Source organism: Camellia sinensis, chromosome 6 (assembly GCF_055761805.1).
Source record: "Camellia sinensis isolate YWXY chromosome 6, ASM5576180v1, whole genome shotgun sequence".
NCBI lineage: Eukaryota > Viridiplantae > Streptophyta > Magnoliopsida > Ericales > Theaceae > Camellia > Camellia sinensis.
In genome coordinates, this window is record NC_138966.1 from 25,877,381 (window position 1) to 25,895,317 (window position 17,937).

Consider the following 17,937-nt stretch of genomic DNA (forward strand, 5'->3'; position numbering starts at 1 on the left):
AAGGCTTTCCTCCAGTCTTTCATCGGACTGAAGGGTACTGTTGGCCCTGTGGGGGCCCACCAAGGGTTCCGTTTCGATAATTTGAACTATCCAATGTGTAGAACTCGTTGAGTATTATATGTTTGTAAAAAATCACATTAATCGAATATAGATAGCTATGTGATCAAATCAGATTTTTGTCAGCCGTTTATTTTTCACCATCCATTTTTTTTTATACAAAACTGATTTGATCACATAACTATCGATATCCGATCAACGTGATTTTTAATAGGCATATAATACTCGACGAGTTCTACACATTGAACGGTTCGTATTATCGAAACGGAACCCGTGGTGGGCCCCCACAAGCCTAACAATATCCTCTAGTCCGATGAAGGACTGGAGGGAAGCCTCATCCTATATATATATATTCTGAAGCATGCCTGCCCACCATCTCATTTCAAAGCAATCCATACTGGTTCCTTCAATCATCACTGTCAGTATGCATAAGGCATAGGGGTAATACAGTAATTTTGCTATTTTATACAATATTTTAATACACATTTTTTCTTAAAAAGTCAAAAAGTTATCCTAAACAATCATATTTTTATCTTCTACTTTTTTATCCTATAAGTCAAAAAGTGCACTTATATAGTTTATCACAAACAACCCCTTAATCAATATTCAAAAACTGAACAACCAATTAAACAAAAGTTAAGAGTTGAAGACACCTTCATAGATTTATACATAGAAAGGTAAGGTACTGCACTAAAAAGAACTAAAGAATAGCATGGAAACGGGGAAAAAGCACCACCTAGCTCCAATTTTAGGGAAATTAGAAATAAAATTACAAGTCTTAAGACTTAGAAAACAGGGAATCAAAGTAATTTTAGGAACAAACAATTATGAAAGCAAAGGAAACATAGTATGTACATAGACATAAACCAAGGCACGCAATTTATCATCATGTGTCTCACTTTTAATTTTTTTTCATTTAACCATCCAATATGTTCCTAATGTCACCAAGGAAAAAAAAAAGAAGCAAACCATAGCCAAATCCTATTCACACCCACATGGTCGACTTGGGACCAAAGTACTAAGTTTACAAAACTTCTGGATTTGGTCACTATCAAAACTAGTGTGATCATCTTTTCAACAGAGATTCTATGCACATTATGCATGTAACCTCAATGGACATTTGGGAAATTCAAACCACTAAATGGGCTATAAAGACAAGGGGTGTTTTGAACAAATTTGAACTCTCAAAACCTCTGATGATTAGCAAAATGCACAAATTGTTTCATGAAAGCACCTGTCCATTATTATAAGCATTTAATGATGGAAGCAGAAGGCTGAAAGAAGGCTGATTGCCAGAGAAGGTCTGTGAAGGACAATATATATTAGGAACAAACTTTCAACGGATAGTAAGAGACCACATAATGTAGTGAGAAGAAAAGTACCTTGTGGGAGAATTACACTGACATTGTGTCAGTTTAACTTATTTACCAAAAAGTGAAAAACAGTAAACACATTAATAGTCAATATTATAAACTTTTTTATTAATTTGTAATTTTTTTCCACTAACCCAACTGTCAAGTAATTGTCCCTAGTTAAACATTCTGGCACTTTTAGGGAGATATTGCCATCACAAGGCAGATTAATAGAAAAAAATCTTATGATTTCTAGATATGAATGCACACAATTAAAAATGGAAAAAGAAACAATCAACACTACAGAAATTTTTCATAATGTCAAACACCTCATGACGCAGCTACATGGCTTTAAAGTTTCACAAAATCACCGTAAGGATTCTTCATGATGGTTGCGGCTGCTTCTTTTCATTTATTATTACTATAGTATTATTAATATTTTGTTTTCTTGCACAGAAGCAAAATGAAAATTTAGAGAACTATTGGCTAGACAAAAAATTGAAAGTAGCTATCAACCGGGTGAAATAGCACGGTTATGGAAAAGCATCCATTTTACCTTCCCGTAAGCAAGAGCATCTGGCTATGCAAAAAAGTTAGACATGAGTTCATCATGGTTACTCATACTTCACCTACAACACAATTTAATGAAAAATTTGGTAACAGATAGAAGCACCATCAAGAAAATAAGGGATCTACAGACCACCTTTACCAAGCCATTCAAGCAAACTTGTTTTGGCAATATTGAGATAAGAAATTGTGGCCAATAAAGAGAGGGGGAAAAAAGAATGAGGTACCTTTAAGGTAAACAAGTTGCTGACTCTTCACAACACCAATAAAATCACAAGGAATTACTCGCCCCTGAAAGTTCCGAGAAGATGGGTTATAGGGACAGTTTACAACACGGAAAAATATAGACAAGCTAAACATAATCTAGTGCACATACATTCACCAGCAACAACCTGGCAATCAGGTCTGTATTCTTCATTGACATTAAGCAATTCAAGTTCTATATAACACCTCTGACAAATCGTCAAAATGTTAATACTATATGTTCAGAGGAAAAAAAAAGAAAAAAAAAAACATTCTCAAACTACTCGCCAGCCTCAGACAAGAAATATTCCTCAACTTCAAAGAAGCACCGGATGGTAAAAATAGTTCAGGTAGGAGAATTTTCTACTTATATGGGCATTATCAATTTCATTTACCAACATATGGAACAGAACACTTAAGTTACTTGGTGAATTAATTTGTGAAAGCTATGCTGGCCATTTGTTCCTGATTCACCAAAATCAATTTCACCAGTCTCATAGGGAAAAGGCACGGTATCAATTAATACACTTTTCCCATTACTCTCCATGCTAACCTAAATTGAAGTAGTTTAGTAGGTGTAAGAGCATTTGCCAAGAAGCTTTCAAGATAGTAAACAAGCAGCAAAGGCATAGATAAACACATGCTTGTTGAATGTGAGGGGCAAGCTTCTCCAGAGCTTGAGAATAAGGTAAAATGGCTTGAAAAAATACAAGAAGTTTCAATGTTGTGAAAGAACTAAAAAGAGATTATCAGAGAACATATGAACGTAGTAACCCAAACAGACAGACTTTGTTGTAAATAATGCACTCACTCTTGCAGGATATCGAAGAAATGAAACATTCCATACACTCAACAAACTGATTCCAATATTAATGTATATTAATGTTCCAACAATGACCTGTAATAAATTGTAGTATATATAGTAGTATAAACATATATAAGCACAGTGAAAAATCAGATTTGAGAAAAATTAAAGACGAAGGAGGAATGAGGATCAGATAATAACAGCGGTGAGGAAATTTCAAAGAAAAACAAAGTGCTATGTTTTTTTACAATGGTTCTGTTTCTTACCGAATCCTAGCCTTCTTCGCCGCCATCAAATCTGACACAGATCTTAAAGAGAGGTGCTGATTGGAGCAAAAATCACAGAGATCTGAGTGCTCAAGAGATTTTTATATCGCAAAAGCGAATCTGATTCAGATCTCAATCGTTAGGCATGGTCTCTCCGTCTTCACTGCCGGCGACGGATATGTGTGGATCGCTCACGACGGTCAGATCTCAGCCTAGGACTCAAATCTAATTCAGATCTCGACGATCTTCTTGGATCCGGTGGAGGCTCCAGCGGAGGAGAAAGAGGATGAGCCGAGGCGGTGCGGTGGGTGTTTAGGGAAGAGAAAGAGAGAGAGAGAGAGAGGCACCAGTGCAAGACGGAGGAGGATTATCGATGATAATGGCGATTTGCGGCGGTAGCGGTGGCTGTGGCTGTGGTGATCTGCGCCGGTGGTTGTGGTCGAGGTGAGGTGGGGTCAGGTTTGGTAGTGGAGGAGAATATGTGTGAGAGGTTTTACCAAATTGTTGTGTATAGAGAACAAGGGGCGGACGCCAATATTGAGTGATTTCCCTCTAAAAAAATTTCACCTTTACCGACTAAATTCGTTTTTTTGTCACAAAATCTTAATATATAACGACAAAATTTTTTTGGTAGCCAAATCTCAATTAATGACATTAAAATATTAATTGCCAAAAGTATTAATTTAGCGACTAATTTTTTTTTGTCAGAAACTTTTTATTTTTTAAATCTCTCCAAAATTTGAAATATCTCCCTCCAAATATTTTAGTTCTTTGGCAACTAAAATTTTTTTAGTCGCTGAAAATAACTTTTTTTGGTAACCAAACTTTTGGTAGCCAAAGATAAAAAGTAAATTTTGTATTTTTCATTCGGCGATTAAATAATTTTAGTAGCCAAAACTAACTATACAGCAACTAAAATATTTTTTAGTCGCTGAAAATAACTTTTTGGCAACCAAAAGTTTGGTCGCCAAATATAAAAAGTAAATTTTTATTTTTTATTCGGCGTCTAAATAATTTTAGTAGCCAAAACTAATTATACAGTGACTAAAAAAAATTTCAGTCGCCAATTGTGGCATTTTTAGCAACTAAATTTTTTTTTAGTCGCTAATAATCAATATACCACGACTAAAAAAAATTAGCAGCTATATATTGTATTTTTGCCGACTAATATAATTTTTAGTCGTCAATTCCACAACTTTTGGCAATAAAATTTTTTTAGTCGTCAAATTTGGTCGCCAAAAGTGCAATTTGTTGTAGTAAGAAGCTCTTGACTCCAAATCCTCCTAAACTACGGCTTTGGCGGAGGCATATCATCAACATCTGAAAAAGCCAAAACCCAGTAGAGAAACTCTATCACAGTTATGAATCTTAACAAAACTATAAGGTGAATGCAAATATAATCTTCGTGCCAAAATATTTTATATCTCTTTTCAAAGACCATGTTATGCTAGGTTTATATCACAATTCATGAAATCATTTCCTTTACAATAGAAAACAGACGTATTTGCAAGTAGGCTACAAGCACTACCAATTTGCCATTTTTACTAGTATTACCCAAAAGGCTTAGCACCTATCCGCTCGGGTTTCTGGACTTTCACCAAGGATACACAAGCCAACATAATACCACAATTACACTCCTACCAGATTCACCAAGATATTTACCCCTTTTTCTCAAAATAATAAACATTTTCAATGTGTTAAATATGTTACAATGCTCGATGCAAATAGATGAGAAATTAGTTTCAATTCGCCTAATTCTCATGCAACTTCTACAACCATCATAGTTATCTTCCATCGATAACCCAAAACAAATATATCTAAACAGACAGATAATTTCTAATAAAGATATACCTTTCAAAATCTCAAGGTGGGAGTGATAATGCATATCTAACTCCACTATCATTCTCATCATCATTCCAATTCCATAAAACCCACATCATTTTCATTTTCTCTTTACAAAATCAAATATTCACATTTTAGGGCAAAATCCCTCTTTTCTTCATAAATCAATTCCAAGAATAAAAAAAAAATACATTATTTTACCACAACTCAGTCACATTTACAATTCCACAACCCTTTTCAAAAATCAATTTACAAACCCCTCTTTTGATTTCAAACCAAAACTCTAGATTTGTTCAAAAATTCCCAAATATCAAGGTCTTTTTTAAAAAGGCAAATAACCAAATTAAAAATTACACTAAAGTATGGAGAAATCCCAACCTAAAGTTAGAAGACAAGCAAGAGCAAGGTCGAAACTTCAAGGGAGTCAAAAATGGACTTTGCTCTGATCAAATGAAAATTCTAGGTGAGCTCTCCCTTTTTATCAAAGGGACTAGGGTGTAAAGATTAATGGATGATAGTGTATTTGAGGGTTGAAAATTAGTTTTTAGAGAGAGTGAAGATTTAGGGTTTTGAAATGTTTAGAAAGAGAAAGGCATGAAAAAATGACTCAAAATGTGACTTTTACGGATTGATAGACATGCAGACCGCTCGAGCAACCAGACATAAAAAGAGAGACTGCTCGAGCAAACAAAGTACCGCTCGAGCAAAAAACACCACTCTCCCAGTACTTTTGCAGACCTGCAAAAGTACTGAGAGTTCCAAAAGACCGCTCGAGCACAAGAAGGACCACTCGAGCCAAGACCGCTCGAGTGCGAGAAACACCGCTCGAGTGCGAGAAACACCGCTCGAGTGAAGAATGCCATACTCCTAGTAGTTTTGCAGACCTGTAAAAGTACTGGAAGTTCTCAAAGTTCGCTCGAGCGAACAAGCCAAAATTTGGACAGCAACAATTTGAAAAAACTAACTCTCAACCTGTTTCAAACACAATCAAGACACTTTAATAACCAATCTCAACAAGGAATAAGATATAAGAAGAAACGAACAACCATTCAAGACAAGAAATCCTAGATCCAAAACAATGAGCGGGTCGGGTTTAAAGCATAATCGTTATAACTTAACTTGTCAACCAAATCCATTTAATATTTCTTGTGATATAGTTGATTGAATGTAAAGTTTAATCAATTTCAATGTTGAAAAGTTTTTTCCGCAAAAGCAATTAATATTGTAACAACTATAACCAAATAGTATTTTATAGACAATCTATACATTTGTGAAACAAACATCCAGTTATTTTAAATAATTCAAACATCAATTAATTTTTTTAATTTTTTTTTGAGCGGTCCTTTTTTGTTTTTATTTTCTATGAGCACATATAATAACAAACATTTTTTTGGGCCCCTTTTTTCGACCAAATTTCAAAGACTAAAAGAGATCGCTTGCTCGACTTATGGCTAATTCAAGTTTGTTGGTTTTAATTAAAATTTGTACAAAAGGTTCTTAATTCAGCACCGACTATTAACAACAAACAGTATCATTAATTTTTTTTGTTATTGCATGAAATCTTGAAGAAGCTTTTTTTATTTTTTGGAGAAATGGGTATTTTACTTTTTTTAAAGATTATCTTAAATACTAAGCCACATTGATAACTTGAAAAAGTTTATGAGTTCATTTGTTTGGATGAGAAGCCTTATTACAACTTCCCCCCATAACGGTAGTTTTTTGAAAGCATGAAGTCTAGTGTGTATATATATATGTATATATATTGTAACGCCCTCAAATAATAACATTAAACCCACCAATATAGACATACATTGATATATATAAAAGTTCCACATTCTTCTATTCATCAGAGTTTCATTACAAAAAGTATTACATGTTAACAACAAAAGCAAATGTCCTAAAGGCTTACAGCTTTCCAAGCTAACACTTGGTTACAACAAAAGAGTACTAACTCATTTACACATTAAGCCCTTGGCTTAAATATACATGTAATACATCAAAAGGGAAAAGACAACAAAAGTCTGCCCGCCTTTAGCCTCCCAAGCTACGTCCTTGGAGGTGGCATGCTACCCGTACCTGAAAATGATGTTCCCATATAGGGTGAGCACAGCCCAGCAGAGATATACTAAACCAACTATGAGCAATGACTAAAGGATTAGCAATTGATAGATGGCCAACACCGATACATCCGCATATATCACGTCACAATTTCATAACATACGAGTCTATGTCACTTTCCATTTTCCATCATTATTTAATAGATAAGCATATTAGCTATATCAACACATCAACAGATAAACATCTTGCGCGTCAACAGATAAGCATATAAGCTGTATTCACACTTCACTAGACAAGCATATGAGCTGTATCTACACTTCACTAGACAAGCATATGAGCTGTATCTACACTTCACTAGACAAGCATATGAGCTGTATCTACACTTCTCAAAGATAAGCCTATGAGCTGTATCTTCACTTCTCTAGACAAGCATATGAGTTGTGTCTACGGAGTTCATCCCCCATCTCCTCTCAATCCTATCCGGTTTAGAGGTACATCCCCCATCTTCCCCTAAACCGCGGAGTACATCCTCCATCTCCTCCTCTACACACAATGCATATAAACACAAGGGTTCTATACACAATCAATCAATACATAGAATTAATGTATTCAATTCACCGTCATACTCTATGACACATTCACTCGATTGGTTTTAGTTTGCCTAATCATCATGCATTGTCTACAACAATCAAGACTATCCTCCACCGATAGCCCAAAGCAGTTATTTCTAAATAGAAAATAAATGCACAAAATGGATATTAAATCGACATTTCAATTTGGTGAGCAATAAATGATCCAACCACACCCTTTAGTCCCATACATTCCCGATTTCAACATTCTCAATACAATTCCTCATTTCCAACAATTAATTATACAAATTAATTAACTAATGTAATTAGGGCATATTCCATAATTAACATCACAACCCTTAGGTTCCATTTTCATTAATGTTTTAACATTAATTTCACTTTTCCATGCCAAACATGCATTTAGGTCTTATATGATTAAAACCCCAACTTTTGTAAAATTACACAAAGGCCTGAACTTCCTCAAAATTACCCAACAACTCCCAACATATCGAAATGCCAAAATTTAAAGACAAAACTCATAAAGAGGAGTAGGATATCCCTACCTCAAATTCGGAGCTCAAGGAAAGAAGGTGACGAAACTCAACGTGCTCCAAAACTCGAAATTTTCGGATCAATGCAAAGCCCTCGACGATCAACCCAACTTTTGTAAAGACCAAAGGTGAGGAATACACCCTAGCTAGATCAATACCTAGAGAGAAGTTGAGGTTCTAGTGAGAGGAGCTCTCAAATGGAGATTTTGAAAAGTAAGAGAGAGAAAAGGAGTTGAAAAAGTGATCCAAAAGTCGGATCTCGGATTTATATAAAAGTCGCCCCGCTCGAGCGTCAAACTCCCCGCTCGAGCGTCACTCACAGACTCCCGCTCGAGCGTCAACAATCCCGCTCGAGCGGTGGATACACACTCCCAGAACTTTTACAGAACCAAGTCTCCGCTCGAGCGTCAAACCTCCCGCTCGAGCGTCACACACAACATCCCGCTCGAGCGTCAAAACTCCCGCTCGAGCGCACAACACTGTAGAGGAGAAACTGGAAGATGGAAAACTACGCTCGAGCGTCAAAAACCCAGCTCGAGCGGACAGACAACAACGAAGGGCCCGCTCGAGCGTCAGAATCCCCGCTCGAGCGTGAAAGCCAAAATCTGGGCAACTACTCTTGGTTTCTAAGTTCAACCAACCTGTTTCAAATTCGCCCAATACAACAACCAACTCCACGGAACCCAAGTCCGGACACAACAGTTAAAGAAAAGGGAAACCGGGATCGCTATATATATGAGTTGATGATAATTAAATTTGTATGGTCCTAATTTGATTTGATGATTTGTAAGAGAAGATGAGATGAGTCTTTGAGGTACTGACGTGGTACCGACTAAAGATTCTCTGATACCTTTGTTAGTAGTATAGACTTAGAAAAGAAATAGTAGAGATGGAGAGTTTGAGATTTTTAGTGTAGACCTTAATTTTTTTTTATAAAGAATCTTTGTCTTGATCTTTTGATGATGGCGGGCTTCAATTTTGTTGGGCCATGAGCCTTGTGGGTTGGTCTACCAAATTTAGACCTTGACTAATTGTCAATTTAATTGTCAGCACTGTATTAAATGTATATATATATATATACAAATAGTGACACATATTATTACATTAATATTTTGTTAACAAATAAAATAATAAATATAATAAATATTGCATCATATCATATCATATCATATATATATATATACTAGTGTATATCCGTGCCTAAAGGCACGGTGTAAATAATATTGGTCCCTTTTTCTGACTCACTCTTTCTTTCTTTTTAATTAGAGACTATGTGTTTCTTTAATATAAATAAAAAAATATACTGAAAAAAAAACACTCTATAATTATTTATTTAGATTAGAAAAACACTCTTTTTTTTTTTTATTTAGATCAAACATAATTATTCAATCTCTCTCCCACTAACATAATTATTTAATCTATCTCTCCCTCTTGTCTCCGACTCACTCTCTATCCATCTTCCTTCACTCATTCTCTTTTTACCTATTATCTCTTCCCCACTTGCTGACTCTCTGTCTCTATATCTTCCCTACTCATTCTCTCTCTCTCTCTCTAACGTCTCTCTTTCTCATTTCTTCCTCTCATCCTCTCTCATCTCTTAACAAACACTATATCTCCTATTAGAGCTCAATGGTGGTGGACAATCACGGAGCAGAGGTGGCAATGAGTCCCTTCTTTTCGTTTATGCTTTCTCTATTTTTTTCACTCTATTTCAACACCCATTTTGTTAAATCATAAGAAATTAACAACTATTTCAAAAGCTTTTTCAAAACCATAAAAAATCAACACTCATTTTCCATTAAGGAATTAAATCCATTTCATAAATCAAACTAAAAATAAAAATACATTTCTAAAATCAAAACCCATTTTATGAAGATAAGTATTATTTCAGACCCAAACTTTTTAAAAAATTAAATCCAAACCCATAAGGTACATAAAAAAATAGAAATAAATAAAGAACAAACAGAACACACATACACACACACAACACCCAAACACATCAATTTTTAGAAACACAGAACCCACATAGAATAAGAACACTTTTTCTCTGATACATCTGCACAAACAAAACACAAAAAAGAAAAAGAAAAAAAAAACCCAAACACATCAATTTTTAGAAACACAGAACCCACATGGGATGCATCAGAACACTTTATCTCTGATACATCTGCCCTATGAGATACATCTTTGATACATCATCCACCCTATAAGATACATCATCAGAACAATAAACGTTGGTCTCACCGCTCATCATCCTCTCTTAGATCAAATAAGCAACAACGGTATATTGATCTATCCATGGCAACGACGATGATGAAGGGTAGCGGTGGTGATGAGCAGCAATGGAGATCATCATAACACTTTATCTCTGATACATCTGCCATACTCTCTCTCTCTCTCTCATCTCTCCTCTCTCCAAAACCGTTGCTCTCTCTCCTCTCATCCCCTCTTAGATCAAATAAGTAGCAACGATATGTCGATCCATCCATGGCGATGATGAGCGATGGCAGTGGTGATGAGCAGCAGTGGTGGAGATAACTGGAAGAAATGGCGTTCTGCAGTGGCGATGACTGGAGGAGGTGATGAGTAGCACCATGGCTGAGTTGCGAGAGAGTCGTCGGAAAGAGATTCGATGAGCGTAGGTGGGAAATAAGGTTGTGTGTGTGTGTATATGAGAGAGAGAGAGAGAGAGAGAGAGAGGGGGGGTGTTTTGAAATTTGAAAATTGGGAAGTGAGACTGAAAGGCCAAGAGATGAGAGTTTATAGAGAGAGTTTGATGAGCGTGGATCTCTCTTCTGTAGAGAGTAGGAGGGTGGATGAGTGGGTGGGTGAGACAAATGAGGATGGGTGGGTGCAAAGTTTTAGGAAGGATGTTGAGGTAGAGTGAGAGAGAAGGTTCTCATCTCTACCGTCCATCCTCAAGCATAAATGAATCCTAATCGTTCAAATGTCCTAGTAGGACAAATGTGTGTATGATAGATTCAAAAACCCTTCTGTCTTATTATATAGATTATTAAAAATAGTATTTTTCTCATATTTAAGTGGCGTTTTATAAGTGCTTTTTTTTTTTTCCTCAGCATGTATTTTCTTAATTACATATAGAGTTCTACACAAACTTAAACCTAATTTAAATTATACTAACTTTACCTATTTTGTATGGAATCAATTTCACAAATATTTCTTTTTCATATATTTTTTATCGTAAATTGAGATAGTCCACAAACCCAATACCAATTTTGTATATCACGTTTTTCTTCTTAGTTCTTTCACGGGTATTAGGATTTTTTTTAATGCTAAATTGCCTTTTTTTCATATTTTTCCGTGCATTATTCTATACTCAATACCAATTCTATATCATGGATTTGTCGTTTAAATTTAATTATACTTCTTTTTCTACATTAATTTATAAAATCACAACTCACAGGATGAAAACCTGCACAATAATGATACTCTCAAGGAAACTCTCAAAATTTGAATTTATTATTTGAGTTACTTTTTCAATTGTTAAACAGTAAGTTCTTTTATGTTTTGACATCATATTTGTAACAGCCCCAAAATGATTACAATAATCTAACTCCAAACACCAGTACAAAGTGATATAGATACAATAAGAAACTTTCATTAATCAGAGTCAATATACAAAAGGTGACACATGCGATATACATTCATAAATTGTTCATTTTGAATCTACAGCATGTGTTACAAGACGTAATAAAGAATGAAAGTTAAACAGATATTCATATGCCCTAATGGCTTATATCTTTCCAACACCATGCTTGGTTACAACAAAATGAGTCATAAGCTCAATACAAATAAAGCCCTAGGCTTGTGAAAGAGTAAATACAAAATAAACAGAAGTTGAGCCTTCAGCTCCACAATCCTCCCGAGTTAAATCCTTGGCGGAGCCATATCAACAGTACCTGAAAATGGTTTTTCACAAGTAGGGTGAGCCAAAGCCTAGTAGAAACAATCTAACACAATATATGAATATTAACAAAGGTATAAGTATAATGTGCATATACAATGCCTGTGATAAAATCCTTCATTTTCTGCAAGATCATAATAAGCCAAGTTTTATATCTCAATCCATTTTATCTCATTTCACTTCAAGTCAATTTGTTTCACCTCAAATCATGAGTCAAATCCATTGTTATCCAAACAACCCAACTAAGGCTACAACTCAATGGTTCTTTAATCAATACAACTATTATACCGACACTTTAATTTGCCATTTTACGAAAATTTCGTCCGTGGGAATTGGCACCCATGGATACGTGCAATTTTCAAGACTTTCACCATGAACACACAGGCTAACTTAATTCAATGGAGTCTATCCATTTTCTTCTCTTAAACATGGAGTACATCCCATTTCTCCTCCTAAATATCATACATATACAGTGTATTAAAACACAGTCATATTCAATGACAAAAGTTAAGAGATTAGTTTCAATTCACCTAATCCTCATTCAATTTCTACAACACTCATAGCTATCTTCCACCAATAGCCTAAAATAGATTTTTCTAAACAAATATACAATCTCCAAGACAGATAAACTATCCAAATTTCCATAGGTGAGAGATGACAATATCCAACTCCACCATTTATATAAACATCTATCCAATTTCACATTCTCCATATCAATTTCATTATTTATACAAAATAATTATTTGAAACATTTTAGGGCAAAACTCCATTTTCTTCTAAATCCAATCCATGTGTCAAAATCAACAAAATTAACACAACACATCCTCATATCTAAATCCATAACCATTTTCAATACCTTCATTTGAAAACCCCCTATTTTGATTTTTAAACAAAAACCCTAGGTTTGTCTAAAATCCTCCAAATCCCAATATTATTTACACAACAACAAATAACTAAGTTAAAAATCATAGGAGAGTGTAGAAAATCCCTACCTTGAAACTAGAGATCAAGGAGAGAGTAGAGAAACCTCAAATGAACCGAAGCCCACTTTTGTTCGGATGAAAAGAGAGCCCACGACGTGCTCTTCCTTTTTAACAAAGGCCCACAGGTGGAGAAACAACTAGATCTAGATGAAAATGTAGAGAGAACGTAGGTTTTAGGGAGAAAGGGTCTCAACTTTAGGGTTTTGAGAGAAAAGATATAAAAAAGTAATGTCAAAAGTCACTTTCACGAACTGATATACGCACAGTCCACTCGAGTACAAGAAGTGACGCTCAAGCACAGAATACACACCCCCAGCAGTTTTGCAAACAATAGCCCAATGCTCGAGCTCAAGAAAGATCGCTTGAGCGCCCACTCGCTCGAGCGTAGGAAGCACCGCTCGAGCGTAGAATACACTCTCCCAGTAGTTTTGCAAACCTGCAAAAGTACTGAGAGTTCACAAAGCCTGATCGAGCGCAAGAAGTGTCGCTCGAGCGGAGGAGCAAAATTCTGGGCAATAAGAGTTTGGAAACTAAGTAAGCAACCTGTTCCAAACGCAATCACAACAATCCAATAACCCAAATTTAAGGAGATACAAGGGAAACAAGATGTGAACAATAATATGAAACCATGAAACCCAAGTTCGGGATACAACAAGGGTCAGGTCAAAATCGGAATCGCTATAATATTACAGATGATTAATCATTTCACATACTGTGATGTTTCCATCGTTTGAATGTTTTCATTATTTTTTTCTTTGTTTTTGAGTTTAGATGTTATTATATTATTCTTTTTTGGTTAGTCATTATTGAATTTCTTTTATATAGTTGGTATTTTAATTTAATTAAGAGCGTTTATTTTACAATCTTATAATTCAATATATATACATATATGTATATATCATATAAAATCATTATATGATAATCCAACTACAACATATTTATATTTAATTTTTTTTAATGAATTTTATATAATTTCTATTTCTACATATTTTTATTTTCCAAATAAATATAAAAGAAAATTAAATAGTTAGAAAACTGAGAAGATATGAAAAATCAAAAATTGAAAAATAGATTTAAAAAATACAACCAACGAAAGTGGTTCTTATTTAGAATTTTGATTTAGAATTTTGACATCATACCTTGGCTATTAAAGTACCATGTAAAATATTACAAATCACAAAATATAATTTAAACAAAAAGAAAGTGTATGAAGATAACTTGTGAAATTTTGAGATATAATATAAACCTCTGTTTTAAAAACACATGTGCTTTCCTCTGTCTAGATTCAAATGAATATATACAACTTTAAGAGTCAACCAAAATTATTCATATGATGGACAATTATAAATATTATGTATATCAGTTTGGAAGCAGACACAGAAAATAAGAAAGAGTAATTATTTTTTGTTCTTCAATCATCATCAACCACTATTAAAAAAACATCAATAATTGTTAATTTTCAGTGACAGTTTGAAAATTTTGTTATAAAAAATGTCACTACTTATAAATTTTAGAGACAGTTTAAGAAAATTGTCACAAAAAAGTCATTAATTTTTAACTTTTATCGACAGTTTAAAAATATGTCAAAGAAAAACGTTTCTAATTGTAAGTTTTAGCGAAAATTTATAAAAACTATAATAAAAAAAAGTTGGTAATTATCAATATTTAACGACATATGCAAAAAAATCATCACAAAACATTATTTTTAATGACAATTTTATTAAGATTTATTTTCAATAGGACTTGATGAGAATTAAATCTAATTGTTAAGATCTATTGGTAGTTTACCTATCTTTTTTTATTATTATAAGAAGAGTGACGGTTTGTTTTTATTTATATAACACTCTTGGAAGTAGATATATCATTTCTGAATACTCAACTCCAAAAATAAAGAGATAACTGGTTTGTATAGAACTCTTTATGACTTTTAAAAAATATAGTAAATTTGAGAGGGTAAAATTGAGATTAAAAAAAATAGAAAACATGACTTTTGAAAGTAAATATATTATTTTTAAATGTTTAACTCTAAAAATAAATAGATAATATATTTATATAAAATTTTTCATACATTTAAAAAATATAATATATTTAAGAAGATAAAATTAAGATTTAGAAATCTTTTTCACACTTTGATAGTGGGTACCTCTATTTACACACCACATTTGGTCTCAAGGCACACCACTAGTCAGTTCACACATTTAATAATTTGAAAAAACAAAATTTTTCTCAACACATACTACAACATTCCATTTTTGCCCTTACTCCCACATCACTTAGTACACACCTCAAATTCAAAAAAAAAAAGAAAAAAAAGAAAAGAAAAAAACTATTAAACACTTAGCACCGGTGGCAACAACCATTACCGGCAACCACCATCAACGGCAACCATTTCACCACCCTTCTCCCTCATCACCGCCAACCTCCGACCACCATGCAACTTTCTTCTCCAGCCACCGATGACTTCCACCACTGTGAACAACCCTACTCTCTCTTAGCCATTGCTAACAGCCTCGCTTCTACCGTCAGTCGCCTAGATCTGCCATCGTGATCTATCTCTGCCTCCATCGCAAGCCTTCATCCACCGTAGAGAGAGGCAAAGACAGATCGCGAGAAAAAAGAGAGAGAGAGAGAGAAAGAGAAAGAGAGAGGGGGTAGTGGTGGCGGTAGTGGACGCTAGGGTTTTGAGACGAGAGGAGGGGAGCTAGAGAGGGTTCTACGACAAAAAAGAGGGGCGGTAATGAAAGGATGAGCCGATGATGAAGGGGCTGCAATGGAAAGGGAAAAAGACTGTGGAGGAAGAAGCAACGGAGGGAAGAGGAGAATGGTTGGGGAGAAGATGGTGGCGAAAAAAAAGGGTAGTCAACGCTGGTTAAGGTTAGGGTTCGGACTTCGACGTCAGAACTGGCGATGGAAACAACGATAGTGACAATGATTTGGGGTCAGGGTTGATGAGGGTTAGGGTTTGGTTATGTATTCAACTAAGGCCTTGTTTGGTAAGTGGTTTTTTTAAGCTAAAAAGTAAAAAAGGTACTAAAAAAATCAAAAAGCCAACAACCTGTATTAAAAAGTCAAAAATTCTCTTTTTTCACTCTACTTTTTGTACATCTTTTCGTAAAAAAAATTAAAAGTCATTCTAAACATATTCAGCTTGCTGGTTTTCTTTTTTTAAAAAACACTTTTCAAAAAATTTTACTTTCTTATTTTTCGTATTTTTTTGTTTTTACTATTTTTGTTAATATTTTAAGCAATTTTTTTACTTTTTAGATACACCTGACATAAATATATCAAAAAAGTAAAAAAATTGTAAAAAAAATCATTTAAAATTCACTAAATACCAAAAATATAAAAAAAATACAAGAATTCAGTACATTTTTTATATTTTTATGTATTTGTTAATTTTTTAAAATATTTTTTCACAATTTTTTTATTTTTTAAATACATCTAAGTAAGGTGCATCTAAAAAAATAAAAAAAATGTTTAAAATTTTAAAAATATTCAATAAAAACAAAAAAACACGAAAACTAAAATTTTTTTCAAAAAACTTGATTAAAAAAACTCAAACTAAACACATTCAGTAAATTTTACATTATATTTTAGTCAAAAAATTAAAAAAATTACAAAAAATCTATTCCCAAGGGCTAAGATGTATATTCAATTATGGTAATTTTTAGGGGTGGGCAACGGTTTATCCGAACCGCTCAAACCGCCCAATCCGCCCAACCCGCATATAAGTGGACGGTTTCGCAAACATAATGCGGGCGGATGCGGTTTGAAATATGACAAATTTGCGGGTTGCGGGCGGGTCGCGGTTTAAACCCGCAAACCGCAAAAACCGCCCGCACTTTAATTATTATTATTATTATTTTTTATATACCAACTTTGTAACTTTTACAGGAGCACCATTATATTTTCTATGACACTAGGATCCTTATTTTTAAGTATTTCTCAACTTTCTTAATGCCGTAGAATTATCAAGTCCTAAACTTGGTTTCTTATATGATTTTCATTGGTGATTCATCTACTTTTTCCTAATAAAATTTTTCTTCTAATGGTCGATAGAACTTATAGTTTGATTATTGATTACTGAACTGACAATTCTAATTGAGTACAACCTTTAATGCATTGATATACAATTTTTTCATAGCAAAAATGCTAGTGTAGGGTCTCTTTGTTTTTGGTACTTTAATTTAATGCATTGATATTCAATTTTTATTTGTAAACTCATCAAAAAATTGTTATCACAAATATATAAAAAGAATCTGATGCCTAAATTCGCTGGAAAAAAAAAACTCGAAAATTAATTTTTAAAGAAAAAAGTGTAAACCGCAAACCGCCCGCAACCGCCCGCACATTTGCAAACCCTATCCGCACAAACCGCAAACCGCACTGCGGGCGGTTGCGGGTTGACTTTTTCCCAAACCGCATAGATGCGGGCGGGTCAAAACCGAACCGCAAACCGCACAAAATCGATCCGCGAACACCCCTAATAATTTTGATTATTTTAGGTAAGATTATTTAGTAATAAAAAATAACCGATTAATAGTGCGCCTTTTGATTAACAACAATGATTCATCCCACTAAAAACATCACCACTAATAGTACTAATGCATTAAAAAAGTAAAAAAAAAAAAAAAACCACAACTTCAAGACTAAAATATCACATCATTAATGGTGAGACCCACTACCACCTAATTAGTGGGAGCACTAATTAATGCTCCC

At 34.1% G+C, this 17,937-nt stretch overlaps 1 long non-coding RNA gene across 1 annotated transcript; it reads right to left on the reverse strand.

Moving 5' to 3' along the window:
• Positions 1–1,852: 1,852 nt before the first annotated feature.
• On the reverse strand, positions 1,853–3,865 carry LOC145792592 (uncharacterized). Its single transcript, XR_014332066.1, has 3 exons — positions 3,291–3,865; positions 2,204–2,267; positions 1,853–2,038 (listed from the first exon to the last, which is right to left on the reverse strand). It is a non-coding gene; the product is annotated as an uncharacterized LOC145792592 (long non-coding RNA).
• Between the last annotated feature and the right edge of the window lie 14,072 nt (positions 3,866–17,937).